The sequence below is a fragment of the Symphodus melops genome (genome assembly GCF_947650265.1).
Source record: "Symphodus melops genome assembly, chromosome: 3".
Classification (NCBI taxonomy): Eukaryota; Metazoa; Chordata; class Actinopteri; order Labriformes; family Labridae; genus Symphodus; species Symphodus melops.
This window is the reverse complement of record NC_136693.1, coordinates 22,685,208-22,711,778: the sequence shown is the minus strand read 5'-3', so window position 1 is coordinate 22,711,778 and position 26,571 is coordinate 22,685,208.

Here is a 26,571-nt window from a genome sequence, read left to right as displayed (position 1 = left end):
ACCTGTGAAACGCGAATTTTCGCCAATGAAAAAAAATATGGCGGACTTCCTGTTTGGTTTTGACTATGGGTGTAAGAGGATCTTATGTGAGATCTCGCATGCCTAATGTGCCTAAAAATTTTCATGCACATACGATGAAAAAACCTCAATGGGGAGGCCCTTTTGAAAATTTTAAGGGGGCGCCACTGAATCATCTTGCGACATTTTTTTACGAAATGACAAGAATATCAAATTTTTCGCCAGACCCGATGACATTGGAGATTTTGATGAGTTTTCATTCACGTTCAAGCCGTCAAAAATGGCTCCAAAGAGGCGGAACAAAAAAAAAAAGAAGAAAAATTAAAACCGCAAGCGGTGATGAAGGGACCGAAGCACCCCACGCATGTCGGCGCGTGTCGCGACCGCGAGAGTGCAACCGCAACACGTGGCCAAGCAGCAGGCCTTACAGTCATCGAAGGTTAAAAAATTGGAGTGTGCTGAGACATCAAAGTTTGATGGTACGCCGTGGCCACGCCCTTTGACGAAATAATGTGCGGAGCACAACGAGAGATCTTCAACATGTCCAGAACACACTGACACTGAGTTCACGATGATCGGATAAACGCTGTTGTAGGAGTTCGTTCAAATAGCTAACCTGTGAAAAAGGAATTTCAGCCATTTTTCTTGCATTAAAAAAAATATGGCGGACTTCCTGTTTGGTTATGACCATGGGTGTAAGCGGCTTTTATGTATCTCCTGACATGCCCAATGAGCATAAAAATTTTTATGCACGTAGGCCAAAAAAACCTCTATAGGGAGGCCTTTTTGAAAATTTCAAGGGGGCGCCACTGAGTCATTTAGCCACGCCCACTTTATATGCCAACAAGTCTAGTTTTATGTTTCCACTGGGATCATGTGTCTGATGTTTGATGAATGTATGATTATATTAAGGGCCGTAACAAACTACTTCCTGTTTGTGACGAACAACGCGTCCGTATGACCACGACCTTTGAGGAAATAACGTGCAGAGCACAACGAGAGATCTTCAACATGTCTAGAACACACAGACCTTGACGTTGTGTCAATCGGATAAACGCTTTTGTAGGAGTTCGTTCAAATAGGTAACCTGTGAAACGCAAATTTTCGCCATTAAAAAACAATATGGCGGACTTCCTGTTTGGTTATGACCATGGGTGTAAGCGGCTTTTATGTATCTCCTGACATGCCCAATGAGCATAAAAAATTTCATGCACGTAGGCCAAAAAAACCTCTATAGGGAGGCCTTTTTGAAAATTTCAAGGGGGCGCCACTGAGTCATTTAGCCACGCCCACTTTATATGCCAACAAGTCTAGTTTTATGTTTCCACTGGGATCATGTGTGTGATGTTTGATGAATGTATGACTATATTAAGGGCCGTAACAAACTACTTCCTGTTTGTGACGAACAACGCGTCCGTATGACCACGACCTTTGAGGAAATAACGTGCAGAGCACAACGAGAGATCTTCAACATGTCTAGAACACACAGACCTTGACGTTGTGTCAATCGGATAAACGCTTTTGGAGGAGTTCGTTCAAATAGCTAACCTGTAAACCGCAAATTTCAGCCATTCAAAAAAAATATGGCGGACTTCCTGTTGGGTTTTGACTATGGGTGCAAGAGGATTTATTGTAGTTCCTGACATTATTAAGATACAAAAAAATTGTCATGCATGTCAGATAAAAAAACCTCTATGGGGAGGTCTTTCAGAAAGGTAAAATATGGGTGGGCGGAGACATCAATGTTTGATGGTACGCCATGGCCACGCCCTTAAACGAAATAACGTGCGGAGCACAACGAGAGATCTTCAACATGTCTAGAATACACTGACATTGAGTTTACGATGATCGGATAAACGCTGTTTTAGGAGTTCGTTCAAATAGCTAACCTGTGAAAAAGGAATTTCGGCCATTTTTATTGCATTGAAAAAAATATGGCGGACTTCCTGTTTGGTTTTGACTATGGGTGTAAGAGGATTTTACGTAGCTCCTGACATGCCCAATGTGCACAAAAATTATCATGCATGTAGGACAAAAAAACGTCAATGGGGAGGCATTTTGGAATATTTCAAGGGGGCGCCACTGAGTCATGTAGCCACGCCCAGTTTTTATACCAACATGTCTAGTTTTATGTTTCTACTGGGATCATGTGTGTGATGTTTGATGAATATATGACTATATTAAGGCCCATAATAAACTACTTCCTGTTTGTGACGAACAACGCGTCCGTACGACCACGCCCTTTGAGGAAATAACGTGCAGAGCACAACGAGAGATCTTCAACATGTCGAGAACACACTGACATTCTCATTGTGTCAATCGGATAATTGCTTTTGGAGGAGTTCGTTCAAATAGCTAACCTGTGAAACACGAATTTTCGCCATTGAAAAAAAATATGGCGGACTTCCTGTTTGGTTTTGACTATGGGTGTAAGAGGATTTTATGTGAGATCTCGCATGCTTAATGTGCACAAAAATTGTCGTGCACGTACGATGAAAAAACCTCAATGGGGAGGCCCTTTTGAAAATTTGAAGGGGGCGCCACTGAGTCATTTTGCATATTTTTTTTACGAATTGGCAAAAATATCAAATTTTCCGCCAGACCCGATGACATTGCAGATTTTGATGAGTTTTCATTCACGTTCAAGCCGTCAAAAGTGGCTCCGAAGTGGCGGAAGGAAAAAAAAAAAAAAAAAAAAAAAAATTCAAACCGCAAGCGGTGATGAAGGGACCGAAGCACCCCGCGCATGTCGGCGTATGTTGCGACCGCGAGAGTGCGACCGCGGGAGTGCAGCTGCGACACGAGGCCAAGCAGCAGGACTTACAGTCATTGAAGGTTAAAAAAATGGGGTGTGCCGAGACATCAAAGTTTGATGGTACGCCGTGGCCACGCCCTTTGACGAAATAACGTGCGGAGCACAACGAGAGATCTTCAACATGTCTAGAACACACTCAGATTGAGTTTACGATGATTGGACAAAAGCTTTTGGAGGAGTTCGTTCAGATAGCTAACCTGTGAACCGCGAATTTCAGCCATTCAAAAAAAATATGGCGGACTTCCTGTTTGGTTATGACAATGGGTGTAAGAGGATTTTATGTAGGTCCTGACATGCCTAATGAGCATAAAAAATGTCATGCATGTAGGACAAAGAAACCTCTATGGGGAGGCCATTTTTAAAATTTCATGGGGGCGCCATTGAGTCATTTAGCCACGCCCACTTATTAAAACAACATGACAAGTTTATTTTTTCTGCTGGGATCATGTGTCTGATGGTTGGTGAGTGTATGACTATATTAAGCACTATAACAAACTACTTCCTGTTTGTGTGGAACAACGCGTACGTACGACCACGCCCTTTAACGAAATAACGTGCAGAGCACAACGAGAGATCTTCAACATGTCAAGATCACACAAACACTGACTTTTTGTCAATCAGATAAACGCTTTTATAGGAGTTCGTTCAAATAGGTAACCTTTAAAATGCGAATTTTCGCCATTAAAAAAAAATATGGCGGACTTCCTGTTTAGTTTTGACTATGTGTGCAAGAGGATTTATTGTAGTTCCTGACACTATTAACATACGAAAAAATTGTCATGCATGTCAGAGATATCAACCTCTATGGGGAGGCTTTTCAGAAAGGAAAAATAGAGGTGAGCCGAGACATCAATGTTTGATGGTACGCCATGGCCACGCCCTTGAACGAAATATCGTGCAGAGCACAACGAGAGATCTTCAACATGTCCAGAACACACTGACACTGAGTTCACGATGATCGGATAAACGCTGTTGTAGGAGTTCGTTTAAATAGCTAACCTGTGAAAAAGGAATTTCAGCCATTGTTCTTGCATTAAAAAAAATATGGCGGACTTCCTGTTTGGTTATGACCATGGGTGTAAGAGGATTTTATGTAGGTCCTGACATGCCCAATGAGCATAAAAAAATGTGTGTATGTAGGACAAAAAAACGTCAAGGGGGAGGCCTTTTTGAAAATTTCAAGGGGGCGCCACTGAGTAAATTAGCCACGCCCACTTTTTATGCCAACATGTGTAGTTTTATTTTTCCACTGGGATCATGTGTGTTATGTTTGATGAATGTATGACTATATTAAGGCCCGTAACAAACTACTTCCAGTTTGTGACGAACAACGCGTCCGTATGACCACGCCCTTTGAGGAAATAACGTGCAGAGCACAACGAGAGATCTTCAACATGTCGAGAACACACTGACATTCTCATTGTGTCAATGGGATAAAAGCTTTTGGAGGAGTTCGTTTAAATAGCTAACCTGTGAAACGCGAATTTTCGCCATTGAAAAAAAATATGGCGGACTTCCTGTTTGGTTTGGACTATGGGTGTAAGAGGATTTTATGTGAGATCTTGCATGCTTAATGTGCCTAAAAATTGTCGTGCACGTACGATGAAAAAACCTCAATAGGGAGGCCCTTTTGAAAATTTGAAGGGGGCGCCACTGAGTCATTTCGCAAATTTTTTTTACGAAATGACGAAAATATCAAATTTTTCGCCAGACCCGATGATGTTGGAGATTTTGATGAGTTGTCATTCACGTTCAAGCCGTCAAAAGTGGCTCCAACGCTACGGAAGAAAACAAAAATAATTAAAACCGCAAGCGGTGATGAAGGGACCGAAGCACCCCACGCATGTCGGCGCGTGTCGCGACCGCGAGAGTGCGACCGCGGGAGTGCAGCCGCGACACGTGGCCAAGCAGCAGGCCTTATAGTCATCGAAGGTTAAAAAATAGGAGTGTGCCGAGACACCAAAGTTTGATGGTACGCCGTGGCCACGCCCTTTGACGAAATAACGTGCGGAGCACAACGAGAGATCTTCAACATGTCCAGAACACACTGACACTGAGTTCACAATGATCGGATAAACGCTGTTGTAGGAGTTCGTTCAAATAGCTAACCTGTGAAAAAGGAATTTCCGCCATTTTTCTTGCATTAAAAAAAATATGGCGGACTTCCTGTTTGGTTATGACTATGGGCGTAAGAAGCTTTTATGTATCTTCTGATATGCCCAATGAGCATAAAAAATGTCATGCACGTAGGCCAAAAAAAACTCTATGGGGAGGCCTTGTTGAAAATTTCAAGGGGGCGCCACTGAGTCATTTAGCCACGCCCAATTTTTATGCCAACATGTCTAGTTTTTTTTTTCTACTGGGACCATGTGTGTGATGTTTGATGAATGTATGACTATATTAAGGCCCGTTACAAACTACTTCCTCTTTGTGACGAACAATGCGTCCATATGACCACGCCCTTTGAGGAAATAACGTGCAGAGCACAACGAGAGATCTTCAACATGTCGAGAACACACTGACATTCTCATTGTGTCAATGGGATAATTGCTTTTGGAGGAGTTGGTTCAAATAGCTAACCTGTGAAACGCGAATTTTTGCCATTAAAAAAAAATATGGCGGACTTCCTGTTTTGTATTGACTATGGGTGTAAGAGGATTTATTGTAGGTCCTGATATTATGAATGTACAAAAAAATTGTCATGCATGTAAAAGAAAAAAACCTCTAAGGGGAGGCCTTTCAGAAAGGTAAAATAGGGATGCGCCGAGATATCAATGTTTGATGGTACGCCATGGCCACGCCCTTAAACGAAATCACGTGCGGAGCACAACGAGAGATCTTCAACATGTCTAGAAGACACTGACACTGAGTTTACGATGGTCGGATAAACGCTGTTGTAGGAGTTCGTTCAAATAGCTAACCTGTGAAGCGTGAATTTCGGCCATTTTTGTTGCATTCAAAAAAATATGGCGGACTTCCTGTTTGGTTATGACGATAGGTGTGAGAGGATTTTATGTAGCTCCTGACATGTCCGATGATCATAAAAAAGTTTCGTGTATGTAGGACAAAAAAACCTCAACGGGGAGGCCTTTTTGAACATTTCAAGGGGGCGCCACTGAGTCATGTAGCCACGCCCACTTTTTATACCAACTAGTGTACTTTTATTTTTCCACTGGGATCATTTGTGTGATGTTTGATGAATGTATGACTATATTAAGGCTCGTAACAAACGACTTCCTGTTTGTGACGAACAACGCGTCCGTATGACCACGCCCTTTGAGGAAATAACGTGCAGAGCACAACGAGAGATCTTCAACATGTCGTGAACACACTGACAATCTCATTGTATCAATGGGATAAACGCTTTTGGAGGAGTTCGTTCAAATAGCTAACCTGTGAAACGCGAATTTTCGCCATTGAAAAAAAATATGGCGGACTTCCTGTTTGGTTTTGACTATGGGTGTAAGAGGATTTTATGTTAGATCTCGCATGCTTAATGTGCATAAAAATTGTTGTGCACGTACGATGAAAAAACCTCAATGGGGAGGCCCTTTTGAGAATTTGAAGGGGGCGCCATTGAGTCATTTTGCAAATTTTTTTCACGAAATGACGAGAATATCAAATTTTTCGCCAGACCCGATGACATTGGAGATTTTGATGAGTTTTCATTCACGTTCAAGCTGTCAAAAATGGCTCCAAAGAGGCGGAATAAAAAAAAAAAAAATAATCATTAGGGTTACAATAGGGTCCTTCGCACTGGTCAGTGCTTCGGTCCCTAAAAAAAAATAATCGTAAGGATTACAATAGGGTCCTTCGCACTGGTCAGTGCTTCGGTCCCTAATAATCGTAAGGAGTACAATAGGGTCCTTCGCACTGGTCAGTGCTTCGGTCCCTAATAATCATTTGAAAAACAATAGGGTCCTTCGCACTGGTCAGTGCTTCGGTCCCTAATAATCATTTGAAGAACAATAGGGTCCTTCGCACTGGTCAGTGCTTCGGTCCCTAAATAATCATTAGGGTTTCAATAGGGTCCTTCGCACTGGTCAGTGCTTCGGTCCCTAATAATCATTTGAAAAACAATAGGGTCCTTCGCACTGGTCAGTGCTTCGGTCCCAAAAAACCGCAAGCGGTGATGAAGGGACCGAAGCACCCCACGCATGTCGACGTGTGTCGTGACCGCGAGAGTGCGACCGCGGGCGTGAAGCCGTGACACGTGGCCAAGTAGCAGGCCTTACAGTCATCAATGGTTAAGCAAATGGGGTACACAGAGACATCAAAGTGTGATGGTACGCCATGGCCACGCCCTTTAACGAAATAACATGCGGAGCACAACGAGAGATCTTCAAAATGTCTAGAACAGACTGACATTGAGTTTACTATGATCGGATAAACGCTTTTGGAGGAGATCGTTCAAATAGCTAACCTGTCAAACGCGAATTTCAGCCATTCAAAAAACATATGCGGACTTCCTGTTGGGTTATGATGATGGGTGTAAGAGGATTTTATGTAGCTCCTGACATGCCCAATGAGCATAAAAAATTTCATCCATGTAGGACAAAGAAACCCCTATGGGGAGGCCATTTTTCAAATTTCATGGGGGCGCCAATGAGTCATTTAGCCACGCCCACTTATTATAACAACATGACAAGTTTAATTTTTCTGCTGGGATCATGTGTGTTATGTTTAATGATTCTACGCCTATATTAAGCACTGTAACAAACTACTTCCTGTTTGTGACGAACAACGCGTATGTACGACCACGCCCTTTGACGAAATAACATGCAGAGCACAACGAGAGATCTTCAACATGTCAAGATCACACAGACACTGACTTTTTGTCAATCGTATAAACGTTTTTATAGGAGTTCGTTCAAATAGGTAACCTTTAAAATGAGAATTTTCGCCATTGAAAAAAAATATGGCGGACTTCCTGTTTGGTTTTGACTATGGGTGTAAGAGAATTTTATGTGAGATCTCATATGCTGAATGTGCCCAAAAATTTTCGTGCATGTACGATGAAAAAACGTCAATGGGGAGGCCCTTTTGATAATTTGAAGGGGGCGCCACTGAGTCATCTTGCGAAAAAAGTTTTACGAAATGACGAGAATATCAAATTTTTCGCCAGACCCGATGACGTTGGAGATTTTGATGAGTTTTCATTCACGTTCAAGCCGTCAAAAGTGGCGTCAAACTGACGGACCGAAAAAAATAAAAAAAAAATAAAACCGCAAGCGGTGATGAACGGACCGAAGCACCCCGTGCATGTCGGCGAGTGTCGCGACCGCGAGAGTGTGACCGCGGGAGTGCAGCCGCGACACGAGGCCAAGCAGCAGGCCTTACAGTCATCGAAGGTTAAAAAAATGGGGTGTGCCGAGACATAAAAGTTTGATGGTACGCTGTGGCCACGCCCCTTGACGAAATAACGTGCGGAGCACAACGAGAGATCTTCAACATGTCTAGAACACACTAAGATTGAGTTTGCGATGATCGGATAAACGCTTTTGGAGGAGTTCGTTCAGATAACTAACCTGTAAACCGTGAATTTCAGCCATTCAAAAAAAATATGGCGGACTTCCTGTTGGGTTTTGACCATGGGTGTAAGAGGATTTTATGTAGCACCTGACATGCCCAATGAGCATTAAAAATCTCATGCATGTAGGACAAAGAAACCTCTATGGGGAGGCCATTTTTAAGATTTCATGGGGGCGCCACTGAGTCATTTAGCCACGCCCCCTTATTATAACAACATGACAAGTTTAATTTTTCTACAGGGATCATGTGTCTGATGTTTGGTGACTCTACACCTATATTAAGACTCATAACAAACTACTTCCTGTTTGTGACGAACAACGCGTCCGTATGACCACACCCTTTGAGGAAATAACGTGCAGAGCACAACGAGAGATCTTCAACATGTCTAGAACACACTGAGATTGAGTTTGCGATGATCGGATAAACGCTTTTGGAGGAGTTCGTTCAGATAGCTAACCTGTAAACCGCGAATTTCAGCCATTCAAAAAAAATTTGGTGGACTTCCTGTTGGGTTTTGACGATGGGTGTTAGAGGCTTTTATGTATCTCCTGACATGCCCAATGAGCATAAACAATTTCATGCACGTAGGCCAAAAAAACATTTATAGGGAGGCCTTTTTGAAAATTTCAAGGGGGCGCCACTGAGTCATTTAGCCACGCCCACTTTTTGTGCCAACATGTCTAGTTTTATTTTCCAACTGGGATCATTTGTGTGATGTTTGATGAATGTGTGACTATATTAAGGCTCGTAACAAACTACTTCCTGTTTGTGACGAACAACGCGTCCGTATGACCACGCCCTTTGAGGAAATAATGTGCAGAGCACAACGAGAGATCTTCAACATGTCAAGATCACACTGACATTCTCATTGTGTCAATCGGGTAATTGCTTTTGGAGGAGTTCGTTCAAATAGCTAACCTGTGAAATGCGAATTTTCGCAATTGAAAAACAATATGGCGGACTTCCTGTTTGGCTTTGACTATGGGCGTAAGAGGATTTTATGTAGGTCCTGACATTATGAACGTACAAAAAAATTGTCATGCATGTAAAAGAAAAAAACCTCTATGGGGAGGCCTTTCAGAAAGGAAAAACATGGGTGTGCCGAGACATCAATGTTTGATGGTACGCCATGGCCACGCCCTTAAATGAAATAACGTGCGGAGCACAACGAGAGATCTTCAACATGTCTAGAATGCACTGAAACTGAGCTTGCGATGATCGGATAAACGCTGTTGGAGGAGTTCGTTCAAATAGCTAACCTGTGAAAAAGGAATTTCGGCCATTTTTGTTGCATTCAAAAAAATATGGCGGACTTCCTGTTTGGTTATGACTATAGGTGTAGGAGGATTTTATGTAGGTCCTGACATGCCCAATGAGCATAAAAAAATTTGTGTATGCAGGACAAAAAAACCACAATGGGCAGGCCTTTTTGAAAATTTCAAGGGGGCGCCACTGAGTAAATTAGCCACGCCAACTTTTTATGCCAACATGTCTAGTTTTATTTTTGCACTGGGATCATGTGTGTGATGTTTGATGAATGTATGACTATATTAAGGCCCGTAACAAACTACTTCCTGTTTGTGACGAACAACGCGTCCGTATGACCACGCCCTTTGAGGAAATAACGTGCAGAGCACAACGAGAGATCTTCAACATGTCGAGAACACACTGACATTCTCATTGTATCAATGGGATAAACGCTTTTGGAGGAGTTCGTTCAAATAGCTAACCTGTGAAACGCGAATTTTCGCCATTGAAAAAAAATATGGCGGACTTCCTGTTTGGTTTTGACTATGGGTGTAAGAGGATTTTATGTGAGATCTCGCATGCTTAATGTGCCTAAAAATTTTCATGCACGTACGATGAAAAAACCTCAATGGGGAGGCCCTTTTGAAAATTTGAAGGGGGCGCCATTGAGTCATTTTGCGAATTTTTTTTACGAAATGACGAGAATATCAAATTTTTTGCCAGACCCGATGACATTGGAGATTTTGATGAGTTTTCATTCACGTTCAAGCCGTCAAAAATGGCTCCAAAGAGGCGGAACAAAAAAAAAAAAAAAAAAAAAAAAATCATTAGGGTTACAATAGGGTCCTTCGCACTGGTCAGTGCTTCGGTCCCTAATCATTAGGGTTACAATAGGGTCCTTCGCACTGGTCAGTGCTTCGGTCCCTAAATAATCATTAGGGTTACAATAGGGTCCTTCGCACTGGTCAGTGCTTCGGTCCCTAATAAATAATTGTTTGGGTTACAATAGGGTCCTTCGCACTGGTCAGTGCTTTGGTCCCTAAAAATAATCATTAGGGTTTCAATACGGTCCTTCGCACTGGTCAGTGCTTCGGTCCCTAATAATCATTAGGGTTACAATAGGGTCCTTCGCACTGGTCAGTGCTTCGGTCCCTAATTAATGTGCATATTCTACATATTCTACATATTCTACCTTATCGGACAAGGTGAAGTGTTAATTTACAAAAAAAAAAAGATTTAACCTGCAATATGCTATTTAATCCGAAGCTCAAACCCCAGTGTGCAATGTCGTCTCTGGGAATTGAAGTTTCCTCACTTGTGATATCGGTGAGGAATAGTGAGCTGTCCACCACAGTCAGAGCAGGTAAGTCCAAGGGAGGCTAGGTGCGGTACGGGCGTCATGTCTCCTTTGGCGTCCGTTGTTCCACTCACTCCTCTTCAAGTCTATGCAGTCCATGATGACAGAGCCTTCGCCTGACGGAGTGTTGGGTGGCAGTGTCCTCCAGCTGGGTTGGATTTAACACACACACACACACACACACACACACACACACACACACACACAGTTGAGCTGTGAAAACTTCCCAAACTTACACATTCAAACCTGAGGCATTCACATTCTCTTCACTAAAATTTTATATCAAGACTTCGATATATGTCCTCGATGACATAGCCTTTGCCTGGTGTTAGTTCAGCTGTAACATGACACCAGGGAGTCCCCCATGAATCATTATCTGTGCGTGTGAGAGAGAGCGAGGCAAAGCCTGTGCAAATGCAGCACTGATGTCTATTTTTTTTTATTCCTGATGAAGCCCAGTGGTCAAGTTGTTGTGAAAAATAAAGTCTATACTGTAGAATAATCGTGATGCAAGTTCACAGCGCACGTCCACTTAACGTAATCCACGCACGCTGTCCTAAACACAGCTACACTAAAAACAGCTACTTTATTCTCTAAATTAGAGCCTTTTAGTGGTGAGGAACATACAGAAAATTAATGTGCTTATTCTACAGCCCTTATCGGACAAGGTGAAGTGTTAATTTACAAAAAAAAAAGATTTAACCAGCAATATGCTATTTAATCCGAAGCTCAACCCCCTTTGTGCAATGTCGTCTCTGGGAATTGAAGTTTCCTCACTTGTGACATTGGTGAGGAATAGTGAGCTGTCCACCACAGTCAGATCAGGTAAGTCCAAGGCAGGCTAGGTTCGGTACGGGCGTCATGTCTCCTTCGGTGTCCGTCGTTCCACTCACTCCTCTTCAAGCCTTCGCCTGGCGGAGCGTTGGGTGGCGGTGTCCTCCAGCTGGTGAAAGATAAAAGTTGGTATTTGAAGGATAAAAGTTGCTATTTCATCCTTTTCCTATATGTTGTTAATAGAAATCTGACTCCTCTAAAGAACCAAATTACCTCAAATCTCTGCGCATTCTTTTGATTGGATGAGAGGAATGACTGACTCTTTCAGGTTAACAGAGTTCATTAACCCGATGAATCAAGAATAGAAGTTACAGAGTATCTGGGTTCAACACTACGTGTCCCTGACAACAGACAGATACCTTGTCAGTTCGCGAAGTCTGAGCCCCAACTATCTTTCCCTGAACCCTTTTATACATTAGACAGAGAATATCTAACCAAATAATGCATTCAAGAATGTGCAGTTTCCTTCCTCCAATTGGGGCAACTTCCAAATTATGCGTCTTCGGATGAGTGGTTCCCCTTTTCTCATTGGTGCATCAAACTCCCGAATCCTTTCACCTCCTGTAAGGGAAGACACATCCTGCCTGGCCTGTTTCTCATCACAAGAAAGACATCTAGTCTAGTAACCAATTCCTTTTAAGCAACAAACCATTTAAGTGATTAACTATCAAGGCTCACTCAACCTATTTGAAAGTGGGTGAGTGATTAACTTTTCAGGGCCTTAAACTAAACCTATGTTTGAGTTGGTGAGTGATTCAGTTTAAAGGGCCACATCAAACACATGTTGGAATGTGCACTCACTCCTACAAGCCCTCTTCACACAAACACCTTACTGAAAAGTATGACAATTTTATTAACACACACAAACCTGGAATAAAACATGATAAAATAACTGGTATAATAAAAATGTAAGCGAACATCATTCAAACTGTAAATATCAAACCTTTCCTTTGGACCGGGTGATGAAACTTTATTGCAGTAAACACATTGATTATAAGCAGAAAAAGGGCTAATATTCTATCAACTCCCCCTTTTGACCTCATTAAACATGAGGTCAATATAAAAAAGAGTCTTCATAAGCATCAATGTTAAGTTCCTGAATAACAAGGCCTGAGCATTAACATGCAATCAAGGGCAATAAGCCCTGACAAACTGAATAAGGTAAGAGAAGATAATCCTTTATTCATCTGCAAACTGAGAATTTTACAATGGTGGGCTTCATTTTATTACCACTCACATCCTGGGGTTGTTGTAGTCCAGTCATCTGGTCTGGTAGTGGTGAAATCTACCTGCATTAAAAGGAATTAATCATTTACGTCTGTTAAACACGTGTTGCCATTGAAGTCCAGGAATTTCAATGGTGTTGGAGAGGTGAAGATATTGAGATCTTGCAAGATCACTGCACCTGTCTCTGAATCCTAATAGAAAGATAGCACAAGAGAAAAGGAGAACAAAGAGAGAAAAAATACAAAACTGTCCTGATCCATTCTTAAACATGTCAATAATAAATCATTAAACAAAAAGTGTATTAATTTATTATTATTATATACATATAGAAAGAGAAGCTACCAGTACAATTAGAGCCCCATAATAAAATCCATATTCAAGTCAGGTGAGATCCAGGAGCGTCCCCCTTAAACCCACTGTCACTGAATATGAATATATTACAGGAATGATGAATGAAAATACTCACCAAAAAATATGAAGTTTCATGTGGCTTAAAGTTAAAAACACAAAAAACATCTTGAGAGAAGTGATCAGACCAACAGATCTTAGCGCGCTACCATCAGTCTTTCACACCATCTCCACAGGCAATTTAAATCGCAAATGACCCTCAGTCAGAGGCATAAAAAGAACTAAAGTATTCTTACAAATAAAAAGGTACTATTTTTTATTAATATTTTACTAAAATACTCAAAATCAGTCTAAACATGCACTCAAATGAAAGTAAAAACTAGCTCATTGAAAATCTACTGTAAGTAAAAGTTACTTGTTACGGTCTCTTTTTTTGTTATTCATTGAAGGCAAATGTTTACAGAGATGTATCCTGCAAACATATTGTTTTGTACCCCATTTACAAAAACAAAATATAAATAGACATTAAATCTCCTCTCAATCTCAAACTCTCTCACCCTCATCTGTCTCATCACTTCCTGAACTCTTTCTCATCACTTACTTAATTCCTTCTTTCTGCACTTTCACAAACATCCTTCTAACTGCATTGTCACGTTCCGGGTAGGAAACAGGAGAGGAGGACCCAAGTGCAGAATAACTAATAATTTATTTTAACAAAAAGGCAAAACAAAAACTTACTTAGAAAAAACCAAAATCCAAAAACCAAGACGGAGAAAACACAGGGAGCAGGGAGAAGCAGCAACCAAAGACCACGACATACGAACGACAATGACAATGAACCAAAAGAAACTCAGGCAAACACAGAGACTAAATAGACAAGGGGTAATCAGACGCAGGTGAGACTAACGAGACAGGTGAGGAACATCAGGATAATCAGGAAGGCGGGAAACACAAGGAACAAAAGGACACAAGACCAGAACACTGAAGACAAGTACAAAGTACAACTTGACACCGACACCACCAAAACCAGATATACAAAATAAAACAGGAAACACTAAAGACTAGACTTAAAACACAAGACAGGAAATAAACTAACATAGGCAACATAGAAGAACACAAGAATACAGGAAAACACACTAGGAACATAGATACACAGAACACAAGGGAAATAATGAAAACTAAAACAGGATTAAATGCAGAACAAAACCCAAACCATGACAATCTTCAGCTGACTTGTGTAAAGTTGTGGCTGCATGCTCTTTGATGCTCCTGATTCTGACCTTCTCTCCTGTCACCCCGTGGAACAGGCTGTTCCCCATGGCCTGAGCTGGACAGCTCCTGCATGTTTTGCAGTACATTAGTTGTGCAGTTTCATCATATTCAATAAATGAATAGCTCTTTTTCCAGTCAGGGAGAAATTTTCTTTTTCGTTTGGCTTCATAGCCAGAGCTGCTTTGTTTCTGAGGAGAAGTGGAAAATACACATTTGGTCAAAACGTTGGAAAGATTTTACAACAATCTTTATTATTCACATATATAAACCCCGTAGAAAATACAAATTCACACTAAAAGATGAGGATTCATTTTAAAATAATCCATTTTAACTGCTTTAAGTTTTATTTTGTAATAGACTGTCAGGTCCAAAACTGACACTCCGCAGCTTTCTCTTAAGTTAGTCTAGTTTGCGCTGCATCTGTAAAATAGATTCTGAGAACAAACAGACAGACATCAGAATTCAGGTTAAAATACTTTTCTAGAGTCAGCTCTCGTCTTTGGCTTGTTTGTCATATCTATCACTTCCTTCCGTTTTCTTTTTTTCCCTTTCTCTTCGTCGGTTGTGACATAAGGAGGAGGGGACTGCGCAGATGCACTTGAGTGTATGTCGCTGACTGAGGGATAAATATTTTTCACCGGAGGGGGATCTGGCCTCAGGTCTCTATTATCTGGTTCCTGATTGTCTTCCTCTGATAACGAGGACGATGAAGAAGGGGCTGGCCTCCTTCTCCTACTTACTGGTACTTCATCTCTGTCTTTCTTTTTCTTTCCGAAATAAAGCAGCTTCTCTTCCTTTTGTATCTCTTTCTTTTGCTGATCTTCCTTTTTCTTTGCCTCTCTGTCTCTTTCCTGTTTCTGTCTACAGCCTTCCTCTCTCTCCTTGGCCTTCTGCAGCCACACTTTAGACTCTCCCCAGCCATTCTTACGTAACTGTTTTTCCGCTTCTCCCTTTTCTTTAATCTTTGTCTGCAATGCAAGGACGTGTTCACTTACTAGTCTTCCTGAGAACCCAAACTTGGTTACCCAGCGCTTCAGACACCTATTAGCCTCTGGCTTGTCTACTTTAAACACCTTGTAATCCTTGTTATGTAACTTTCCTTTCCACTGTTCTTCTCTTGTACCTCCTATACCACAATTATTCCCCATTTTGCGGGTAAAACTCTAACTCACCTACTTCTAGTCGAACCTGAAACTCTCCTAATGCCTCCACGGGTATTGGGACGAACACACTTCTAATTGTTTCCGGTAGGATTTCACAATATCTTACTCCGTCTTTATATTTTAATACAATTAAAATCATAGATTTTCCATATAATTCTGTATATCTTTGGCAACCCTTTTTAGTTGTGTGTTTTGGAATAGTGCGTGACACCTAGGGTATCCTATGCACTACTTTTCACTCTTCATTGGCACAGTGATAATCGAGTGTCTGTATTTCTCACTTCAACCTCGGCGGAGGTGGAAAAATCTTGCTTATTGCATCCAAACACTAGTCACTGTATTTCGCTCAATGATTTGGTATGAAGAATTGGTCCTAGTGGACGCCTTATTCTTCCATTCGTTTCTCACATTCACTTGATCATTCTCTTAATACATGCCCGACCTTTATTCAGTCACACAGACAGAATTCTATTTTAGTGTTACCCAGGGTCTAGAATTTCCGCACACTTTAAGTTTCACTTCCTCTTTTAGTTTAGTTTTACACTCTAGCTAAACTATGGTCCTTCCAGGCAGCATTTTCAGAGAAATGATCCACAATCACACTTTCATTTTATGTTTCGAAATTATTTCTCCTGTAATTTAGACCATATTACCTGTCGGATGTCTGTTGTCTGAACTCTGGGATGCCGTCAACCTCGGGGTCCCGAAGGAAGAAAACTGAGTGACTCCTTTCAAAAGGTCTAGTCTGCCGTGGCCACGGGCTTTTTAGTCAGGTCAGTCCGTCCTCCGGAACCCTTCAGGTGTCTTGGCATCCCGGACGAGCCCCCAAAAATGTCAGGTCCAAAACTGACACTCCGCAGCTTTCTCTTAAGTTAGTCTAGTTTGCGCTGCATCTGTAAAATAGATTCTGAGAACAAACAGACAGACATCAGAATTCAGGTTAAAATACTTGCAGGGAGAGCAGCTGGAGACGGCAAGAGTTCACAATCTCCAAACTACTCTGCTGTTCCGCAGCCCGTCCTTTCTTTTTATTGAAGAAGAACGCCCAAATTTACATAAGATAAGAGTTAGCAATAAGGGAGGGGGAAAAGCAGGCGCGATCACTCATATCTGCACATGATGTTTGTTATAAGAACAAATATGAGAAGAAGCTGATGCCGTGTCCTTGGGCATCTTCAGCATTCTTGCAACAATCTGAGTGGAAAAGCACTGAGGGACACTTTGTTTACAACGGCCTTGCACAATGACACTTCATGATAACTTATACACATTTTGTTCTAACATAGACCCTTACATTTTCTGATATAATATGGATACAGGTAGATTTGATAATTGATATGCACGGAGGTAGAGAGAGAGAGAGAGAGAGAGAAAGAGAGAGAACACAGTTTGCACTCGTTAAGGTTTGTCACAGATAAAACCTGCTCACATGTTGTCATAAACACATTGAGTTTCTTGATTCAAAAAATATCATCTTAAGGCATTATAACATGATCAAATGTGCCCAAACGAACAGATGTGAACTTTTCCTTCAGCGCTGCTGCATCACGTTCTTTTACTAATAGACCTCAACTCAGTAAAGCGGTTTTCATTATGAGCCTTGTAGTCTGTTCTTCTACGTGTCCTTACAATGATAATCTAACCCTGTCACTGACTTTTTATGCGGCATGAATCTGTGCGAGCTCCGTGGACAGAGTAATTTGAGGACGCGTCATAGCGCTGCTCTGCGGCTAAACCACAGGACCTCTGTATGATCGGCCCGATCATACAGAGGCCTGTGCAACTGAGCAAATAAGACAAAACAAATACCTCTCCTTCAATCTCTTGAAAATCTAAATTCTGTATAACCTCTCTCTTTTTGTTCAGTGGCAGCCTGATTGCTTATTAAAGCAATACAAGAGCAGCTCGTGCGCTCTTTTCTCCCTGCTGAGAAATAGTTCAAAGTGCCCGTTTATTTTAAATTTCTTCTCGTCACATTGCCTTTTACGTTTAAGACCCCCAAATAACACGAATAACTAAAAGAGACCACAACAATGTAACATTGAAATCATCTTAATAACATTATGCTTGATCTAATACAACTTTAATCACAGCCAACAGTGCCTGGCTGGCTTAAGTTAATATTAGCAAGGTTATGATCAGTTTCATACTCTATCATACTCTACTCGAATGACTATTAAAAAAACAAAAGAAATGTGTCCTTACCTCAGAGTCGGGGTTTGTAACATTAGACAATGATGCAGCAGCGGAAGTGCCCTCGATCGGCGTAACCTTTAACCAACGTAACATACTTGTGGTGGTCCTGTCAGCAAGCCGTTTTTTAATAAGGGGATATATGGACCGGCAAGCGGCGGGAAAACTTTAGTTTATATTGGGTCTCGCGCACAGTAACCAAAATATATATATTGTAGCGCAAGGAGATGCGCTGACTTGTAGTCAGCTGGTGGTGTTGTATCTCATTTACTTAGCGGAGGTTTTGACAAATGCCCGTCCTGATGGTGTCCCGGGGGAGATTTCAGTTCATCCCAAACACGTTTTTTATCGTCCCCGGGACGACGGGATGCCGTTAGTCTCGAGCCCTGCTATGAACATTTACTTTTAGCAACAACTTCTACTATCGGTTGTTGAAGATTAAACAAAAGTAATTAATTAAGGTTATCATTCATGATACATCTCTTACAGTTTGTTTGAGTCCACTGCGAGTTTGAATTCCGTTTAGATAATTAGCTAATTAGCCAACTTTACCTCATGAGGTGGGTGTCTGGCATCAACGTCGAAGGATTAAATGTCTCCAGAGGGCTGAAGGTACCGGGTGCGCCGTTCACCAAATGTGCGCCATATTTTTTTTCAATGGCGAAAATTCGGTTTCACAGGTTAGCTATTTGAACGAACTCCTCCAAAAGCACTTATCCGATTGACACAATGAGAATGTCAGTGTGTTCTCGACATGTTGAAGATGTATCGTTGTGCTCCACACGTTATTTCGTCAAAGGGCGTGGTCATACGGACACGTTGTTCTTCACAAACAGGAAGTAGGTTGTTATGGGGCTTAATATAGTCTTACATTCATCAAACATAACACACATGATCCCAGTAGAAAAATTAAACTTGTCATGTTGTTATAATAAGTGGGCGTGGCTAAATGACTCAGTGACGCCCCCATGAAATCTTAAAAATGGCCTCCCTATAGAGGTTTCTTTGTCCTACATGCATGGGATTTTTTATTCTCATTGGGCATGTCAGAAGCTACATAAAATCCTCTTACACCCATGGTCAAAACCCAACAGGAAGTCCGCCATATTTTTTTTGAATGGCTGAAATTCGCGGTTTACAGGTTAGCTATCTGAACGAACTCCTCCAAAAGCGTTTATCCGATCATCGCAAACTCAATCTTAGTGTGTTTTAGACATGTTGAAGATCTCTCGTTGTGCTCTGCACGTTATTTCCTCAAAGGGCGTGGTCATACGGACGCGTTGTTTGTCACAAACAGGAAGTAGTTTGTTACGGGCCTCAATATAGTCATACATTCATCAAACATCATACACATGATCCCAGTGGAAAAATAAAACTAGACATGTTGGCATAAAAAGTGGGCGTGGCTAATTTACTCAGTGGCGCCCCCTTGAAATATTCAAAAAGGCCTCCCCATTGAGGTTTTTTTGTCCTACATACACACATTTTTTTATGCTCATTGGGCATGTCAGGACCTACATAAAATCCTCTTACACCTATAGTCATAACCAAACAGGAAGTCCGCCATATCTTTTTTAATGCAACAAAAATGGCTGAAATTCCTTTTTCACAGGTTAGCTATTTGAACGAACTCCTACAACAGCGTTTATCCGATCATCGTGAACTCAGTGTCAGTGTGTTCTGGACATGTTGAAGATCTCTCGTTGTGCTCCGCACGTTATTTCGTCAAAAGGGCGTGGCCACGGCGTACCATCAAACTTTGATGTCTCAGCACACTCCAATTTTTTAACCTTCGATGACTGTAAGGCCTGCTGCTTGGCCTCGTGTCGCAGCTGCACTCCCGCGGTCGCACTCTCGCGGTCGCAACACACGCCGACATGCGTGGGGTGCTTCGGTCCCTTCATCACCGCTTGCGGTTTTAATTAGGGACCAATGCGAAGGACCCTATTGTTTTTCAAATGATTATTAGGGACCGAAGCACTGACCAGTGCGAAGGACCCTATTGTTTTTCAAATGATTATTTTTGTTTTTAGGGACCGAAGCACTGACCAGTGCGAAGGACCCTATTGTTTTTCAAATGATTATTATTATTTTTTTTTTTCTCCGGTCCGTCTCTTTGGAGCCACTTTTGACGGCTTGAACGTGAATGAAAACTCATCAAAATCTCCAATGTCATCGGGTCTGGCGAAAAATTTGATATTCTTGTCATTTCGTAAAAGAAATTCGCAAAATGACTCAGTGGCGCCCCCTTCAAATTTTCAAAAGGGCCTCCCCATTGAGGTTTTTTCATCGTACGTGCACGACAATTTTTATGCACATTAAGCATGCGAGATCTCACATAAAATCCTCTTACACCCATAGTCAAAACCAAACAGGAAGTCCGCCATATTTTTTTTCAAGGGCAAAAAGTCACGTTTTACAGGTTAGCTATTTGAACAAACTCCTCCAAAAGCAATTATCCGATTGACACAATGAGAATGTCAGTGTAATCTCGACATGTTGAAGATCTCTCGTTGTGCTCCGCACGTTATTTCCTCAAAGGGCGTGGTCATACGGATGCGTTGTTCGTCACAAACAGGAAGTAGTTTGTTACGGGCCTTAATATAGTCATACATTCATCAAACATCACACACATGATCCCAGTGGGAAACTAAAACTACATCACTTGTTATAAAAAGTGGGCGTGGCTAAATGACTCAGTGGCGCCCCCTTGAAATTTTCAAGAAGGCCTCCCAATTGAGGTTTTTTTGTCCTACATGCATGAATTATTTTATGCTCATTAAGCATGTCAGGAGCTACATAAAATCCTCTTACACCCATTGTCATAACCAATCAGGAAGTCCGCCATATTTTTTTGAATGCAACAAAAATGGCCGAATTTCACGTTTCACAGGTTAGCTATTTGAACGAACTCCTACAACAGCGTGTATCCGATCATCGTAAACTCAGTGTCAGTGTATTCTAGACATGTAGAAGATCTCTCCTTGTGCTCCGCACGTTATTTCGTTTCAGGGCGTGGCCATGGCGTACCATCAAACATTGATGTCTCGGCTCACCCCTATTTTACCTTTCTGAAAGACCTCCCCATAGAGGTTTTCTTCTCTGACATGCATGACAATTTTTTTGGATGTTAATAATGTCAGGAACTACAATAAATCCTCTTGCACACATAGTCAAAACTAAACCGGAAGTCCGCCATATTTTTTTTTAATGGCGAAAATTCGCGTTTCACAGGTTACCTATTTGAACGAACTCCTACAATAGCGTTTATCCGATTGACACAACATCAAAGTCTGTGTGTTCTAGACATGTTGAAGATCTCTCGTTGTGCTCTGCATGTTACTTTCTCAAAGGGCGTGGCCATACGGACGTGATGTTCATCACAAACAGGAAGTAGTTTGTTATGGGCCTTAATATAGGTGTAGAGTCACCAAACATCAGACACATGATCCCTGTAGAACAATTAAACTTGTCATGTTGTTATGATAAGTGGGCGTGGCTAAATGACTCAGTGGCGCCCCCATGAAATCTTAAAAATGGCCTCCCTATAGAGGTTTCTTGGTCCTACATGCATGGGATTTTTTATGCTCATTGGGCATGTCGGAAGCTACATAAAATCCTCTTACACCCATGGTCAAAACCCAACAGGAAGTCCGCCATATTTTTTTTGAATGGCTGAAATTCGCGGTTTACAGGTTAGCTATTTGAACGAACTCCTCCAAAAGCGTTTATCCCATTGACACAATGAGAATGTCAGTGTGTTCTCGACATATTGAAGATCTCTCGTTGTGCTCTGCACGTTATTTTGTCAAGGGGCGTGGCCACGGCGTACCATCAAACTTTGATGTCTCGGCGCACTCCAATTTTTTAACCTTCGATGACTGTGAGGCCTGCTGCTTGGCCTCGTGTCGCGGCTGCACTCCCGCGGTCGCACTCTCGCGGTCGCGACACGCACCAACATGCGCGGGGTGCTTCGGTCCCTTCATCACCGCTTGCGGTTTTAATTTTTATATATTTTTTTTTTGTTCCGCCTCTTAGGAGCCATTTTTGACGGCTTGAACGTGAATGAAAACTCATCAAAATCTCCAATGTCATCGGGTCTGGCGAAAAATTTGATATTCTCGTCATTTCGTAAAAGAAATTCGCAAAATGACTCAATGGCCCCCCCTTCAAATTTTCAAAAGGGCCTCCCCATTGAGGTTTTTTCATCGTACGTGCACGACAATTTTTATGCACATTAAGCATGCGAGATCTCACATAAAATCCTCTTACACCCATAGTCAAAACCAAACAGGAAGTCCGCCATATTTTTTTTCAATGGCGAAAATTCGCGTTTCACAGGTTAGCTATTTGAACGAACTCCTCCAAAAGCGTTTATCCCATTGACACAATGAGAATGTCAGTGTGTTCTCGACATGTTGAAGATCTCTCGTTGTGCTCTGCACGTTATTTCCTCAAAGGGCGTGGTCATACGGACGCGTTGTTCGTCACAAACAGGAAGTAGTTTGTTACGGGCCTCAATATAGTCATACATTCATCAAACATCATACACATGATCCCAGTGGAAAAATAAAACTACACATGTTGGCATAAAAAGTGGGCGTGGCTAATTTACTCAGTGGCGCCCCCTTGAAATTTTCAAAAAGGCCTTCCCATAGAGGTTTTTTTGTCCTACGTGCATGAAATTGTTTATGCTCAATGGGCATGTCAGGAGATACATAAAAGCCTCTTACACCCATGGTCAAAACCCAACAGGAAGTCTGCCATATTTTTTTTGAATGGCTGAAATTCGCGGTTTACAGTTTAGCTATCTGAACGAACTCCTCCAAAAGCGTTTACACGATCATCGCAAACTCAATCTTAGTGTGTTCTAGACATGTTGAAGATCTCTCGTTGTGCTCCGCAAGTTATTTCGTCAAGGGGCGTGGCCACGGCGTACCATCAAACTTTGATGTCTCGGCGCACTCCAATTTTTTAACCTTCGATGACTGTAAGGCCTGCTGCTTGGGCTCGTGTCAGAGCTGCACTCCCGCGGTCGCACTCTCGCGGTCGCGACACGCGCCGACATGCGCGGGGTGCTTCGGTCCATTCATCACCGCTTGCGGTTTTAATTAGGGACCGAAGCACTGACCAGTGCGAAGGACCCTATTGTTTTCCTTACGATTATTAGGGACCGAAGCACTGACCAGTGCGAAGGACCCTATTGTAACCCTAACTAATGATTTTTTTTTTTTTTTAGTTCCGCCTCTTTGGAGCCATTTTTGACGGCTTGAACGTGAATGAAAACTCATCAAAATCTCCAATGTCATCGGGTCTGGCGAAAAATTTGATATTCTCGTCATTTCGTAAAAAAAATTCGCAAAATGACTCAATGGCGCCCCCTTCAAATTTTAAAAAGGGCCTCCCCATAGAGGTTTTTTTGTCCTACGTGCATGAAATTGTTTATGCTCAATGGGCATGTCAGGAGATACATAAAAGCCTCTTACACCCATGGTCAAAACCCAACAGGAAGTCCACCACATTTTTTTTGAATGGCTGAAATTCGCGGTTTACAGGTTAGCTATCTGAACGAACTCATCCAAAAGCGTTTATCCGATCATCGCAAACTCAATCTTAGTGTGTTCTACACATGTTGAAGATCTCTCGTTGTGCTCTGCACGTTATTTCCTCAAAGGGTGTGGTCATACGGACGCGTTGTTCGTCACAAACAGGAAGTAGTTTGTTATGAGTCTTAATATAGGTGTAGAGTCACCAAACATCAGACACATGATCCCTGTAGAAAAATTAAACTTGTCATGTTGTTATAATAAGTGGGCGTGGCTAAATGACTCAGTGGCGCCCCCATGAAATCTTAAAAATGGCCTCCCCATAGAGGTTTCTTTGTCCTACATGCATGAGATTTTTTATGCTCATTGGGCATGTCAGGAGCTACATAAAATCCTCTTACACCCATGGTCAAAACCCAACAGGAAGTCTGCCATATTTTTTTTGAATGGCTGAAATTCGCGGTTTACAGGTTAGCTATTTGAACGAACTCCTCCAAAAGCAATTATCCGATTGACACAATGAGAAAGTCAGTGTGTTCTCGACATGTTGAAGATCTCTCGTTGTGCTCTGCACGTTATTTCCTTAAAGGGCGTGGTCATACGGACACGTTGTTTGTCACAAACAGGAAGTAGTTTGTTACGGGCCTTAATATAGGTGTAGAGTCACCAAACATCAGACACATGATCCTTGTAGAAAAATTAAACTTGTCATGTTGTTATAATTGTTTATGCTCAATGGGCATGTCAGGAGATACATAAAAGCCTCTTACACCCATGGTCAAAACCCAACAGGAAGTCTGCCATATTTTTTTTTAATGGCTGAAATTCGCGGTTTACAGGTTAGCTATCTGAACGAACTCCTCCAAAAGCGTTTACACGATCATCGCAAACTCAATCTTAGTGTGTTCTAGACATGTTGAAGATCTCTCGTTGTGCTCCGCAAGTTATTTCGTCAAGGGGCGTGGCCACGGCGTACCATCAAACTTTGATGTCTCGGCGCACTCCAATTTTTTAACCTTCAATGACTGTAAGGCCTGCTGCTTGGGCTCGTGTCAGAGCTGCACTCCCGCGGTCGCACTCTCGCGGTCGCGACACGCGCCGACATGCGCGGGGTGCTTCGGTCCATTCATCACCGCTTGCGGTTTTAATTAGGGACCGAAGCACTGACCAGTGCGAAGGACCCTATTGTTTTCCTTACGATTATTAGGGACCGAAGCACTGACCAGTGCGAAGGACCCTATTGTAACCCTAACTAATGATTTTTTTTTTTTTTTTGTTCCGCCTCTTTGGAGCCATTTTTGACGGCTTGAACGTGAATGAAAACTCATCAAAATCTCCAATGACATCGGGTCTGGCGAAAAATTTGATATTCTCGTCATTTCGTAAAAAAAATTCGCAAAATGACTCAATGGCGCCCCCTTCAAATTTTCAAAAGGGCCTCCCCATTGAGGTTTTTTCATCGTACGTGCACGACAATTTTTATGCACATTAAGCATGCGAGATCTCACATAAAATCCTCTTACACCCATAGTCAAAACCAAACAGGAAGTCCGCCATATTTTTTTTCAATGGCGAAAATTCGCGTTTCACAGGTTAGCTATTTGAACGAACTCCTCCAAAAGCGTTTATCCCATTGACACAATGACAATGTCAGTGTGTTCTCGACATGTTGAAGATCTCTCGTTGTGCTCTGCACGTTATTTCCTCAAAGGGCGTGGTCATACGGACGCGTTGTTCGTCACAAACAGGAAGTAGTTTGTTACGGGCCTCAATATAGTCATACATTCATCAAACATCATACACATGATCCCAGTGGAAAAATAAAACTACACATGTTGGCATAAAAAGTGGGCGTGGCTAATTTACTCAGTGGCGCCCCCTTGAAATTTTCAAAAATGCCTCCCCATAGAGGTTTTTTTGTCCTACGTGCATGAAATTGTTTATGCTCAATGGGCATGTCAGGAGATACATAAAAGCCTCTTACACCCATGGTCAAAACCCAACAGGAAGTCCACCAAATTTTTTTTGAATGGCTGAAATTCGCGGTTTACAGGTTAGCTATCTGAACGAACTCCTCCAAAAGCGTTTATCCGATCATCGCAAACTCAATCTTAGTGTGTTCTACACATGTTGAAGATCTCTCGTTGTGCTCTGCATGTTATTTCCTCAAAGGGTGTGGTCATACGGACGCGTTGTTCGTCACAAACAGGAAGTAGTTTGTTATGAGTCTTAATATAGGTGTAGAGTCACCAAACATCAGACACATGATCCCTGTAGAAAAATTAAACTTGTCATGTTGTTATAATAAGTGGGCGTGGCTAAATGACTCAGTGGCGCCCCCATGAAATCTTAAAAATGGCCTCCCCATAGAGGTTTCTTTGTCCTACATGCATGAGATTTTTTATGCTCATTGGGCATGTCAGGAGCTACATAAAATCCTCTTACACCCATGGTCAAAACCCAACAGGAAGTCTGCCATATTTTTTTTGAATGGCTGAAATTCGCGGTTTACAGGTTAGCTATTTGAACGAACTACTCCAAAAGCAATTATCCGATTGACACAATGAGAATGTCAGTGTGTTCTCGACATGTTGAAGATCTCTCGTTGTGCTCTGCACGTTATTTCCTTAAAGGGCGTGGTCATACGGACACGTTGTTTGTCACAAACAGGGAGTAGTTTGTTACGGGCCTTAATATAGGTGTAGAGTCACCAAACATCAGACACATGATCCTTGTAGAAAAATTAAACTTGTCATGTTGTTATAATTGTTTATGCTCAATGGGCATGTCAGGAGATACATAAAAGCCTCTTACACCCATGGTCAAAACCCAACAGGAAGTCTGCCATATTTTTTTTGAATGGCTGAAATTCGCGGTTTACAGGTTAGCTATCTGAACGAAATCCTCCAAAAGCGTTTACACGATCATCGCAAACTCAATCTTAGTGTGTTCTAGACATGTTGAAGATCTCTCGTTGTGCTCCGCAAGTTATTTCGTCAAGGGGCGTGGCCACGGCGT